The sequence below is a fragment of the Chrysochloris asiatica genome, unplaced genomic scaffold, assembly GCF_000296735.1.
Source record: "Chrysochloris asiatica unplaced genomic scaffold, ChrAsi1.0 scaffold00124, whole genome shotgun sequence".
In the NCBI taxonomy this organism is placed as follows: Eukaryota; Metazoa; Chordata; class Mammalia; order Afrosoricida; family Chrysochloridae; genus Chrysochloris; species Chrysochloris asiatica.
The window spans coordinates 3,075,911-3,077,797 of NW_006408642.1; positions in this window are offsets into that span (position 1 = coordinate 3,075,911).

Sequence of the window (1,887 nt, forward strand, 5' to 3'; positions counted from 1 at the left end):
ATGAAATGTGCAAAGACCACATTTTTTAGTTAGAAAATCAAAGGATGAACATGCTCAGCATTTTTCAAGCTAAAAAAACTCAAGAAAAAATTCAAGCCTCTATTGCAATACTGAAGAATTCTATGGGCAAAATACTGAATGATGCAGAAAGCATCAAAAGAAGAAGGAAGGAATACACAGTCACTGTAATAAAAGAAATGGTCCATGTTTAACCATTTCAAGAGATAACATATGATCAAGAGTCAGTCATACTGAAGAAAGAAGCCTAAGGTGTACTGAAGGCATTCGCAAAGAACAACGCTCTGGGAATTGATGGAAAACAAATTGAAATCTTTCAACAAACTGAGGCACTCACTCATCTATGTACGCCAAGAAATTTGGGAGACAGCTACCTGGCCAACTGATTGGAAGAGATCCATATTTGTACTCATTCCAAAGAAAGGTGACCCAACAGAATGTAGAAAGCATCTGACCAAAATCATTTAATATCAGATGCAAGTAAAATTTTGCTAAAGATAATTCAGGGATGGCTGCAACAGTACACTGACAGGGAACTGCCGGAGATTCTAGTGGGATTCAGACAAGGACATGAAATGAGGGATATCATTACTGAGATCATATGGATCTTGGCTGAAAACAGAGAACAACAGAAAGATTTTACCTGTGCTTCATTGGCTATGCAAAGGCTTTAGACTGTGTAAGTCATTAACGAGCTATGGACAACATCATGGAGAATGGATACTCCAGAACACTTAATTGTGCTTGTGATGAACCTATACATAGACCAAGAGGCAGTCATTCAAACAGAACAAAGGGACACGGAATAACGTAAAATCAGAAAAGGTGTGTGAGAGGGTTGTATTCTTACACCATATTTATTCAGTCTGTATGCTGAACAAATAATCTGAGAAACTGGAGAAGAATGTACCATCAGGATTGCAGGAGACTGATTAACAACCTGTGATATGCAGATAATACAATCTTGCTTGCTGAAAGTGAAGAGGACTTAAAATACTTACTGATGTAGATCAAAGACCACAGCCTTCAGTATTAGTTGCACCTCCATGTAAAGAAAACAAAAATCCTTACCACTGGACAACTAAATAACATCATAATAAATGGAGAAAAGCCTGGAGTTGCTTCATCAGGAGAATCTATCATCATTCGTGGAAAGAGCAATCAAGAAATCAATTGGCGTATATTGCATTAGGCATATCTGCTGCACAAGAGCTCTTTAAAGTGTTTAAGACCAAAGATGTCACTTTGAGGACTAAGCTGCACCTGACCCAAACCTTGTTATTTTTAATAGTCTCATGTGCATATGAAAGTTGGACAGTGAATAAGGAAGACTGTAGAGGAATTGATGCATTTGAGTTATGGTGTTGGAAAAGAATAATGAGAGTACCATGGACTACCAGAAGAATAAACAAATCCGTTGAAAGAATTCTCTACTCAGAATGCTCTTCTCTCCCGTTCCCCCTTGCTTTCTGGACTATAACATCTTCATGCCCTAACCAACTCAAAAGCAAAAGTCATATGATTAGGCCAGCCTCAAAAGCTAGGTTGTGGTCCTATATGATTCAATCAGATTCATTTACCTCTGGGTCTTCAGCTTTCTGTGAGTCTCTTGGCTGTTCCATGCTTTCATAGACTGTAGAATGTGAGAGACTTTCTGGAGTAATGATGGGGGCAATAAATGGGACCGTCCTTGAGCCAGCCCCTTCCTATATTCCTTATCTCCTCCAACAGAAAAGAAGAACCCACCTCTGACAAAGCTTGATGTTGTTGTTAGGTGTCATCGAGTCGGTACTGACTCATAGTGACCCTATGCACAGCAGAACGAAACACTGCCTCATCCTGGGCCAACCTCACTACTGTTGCCACACT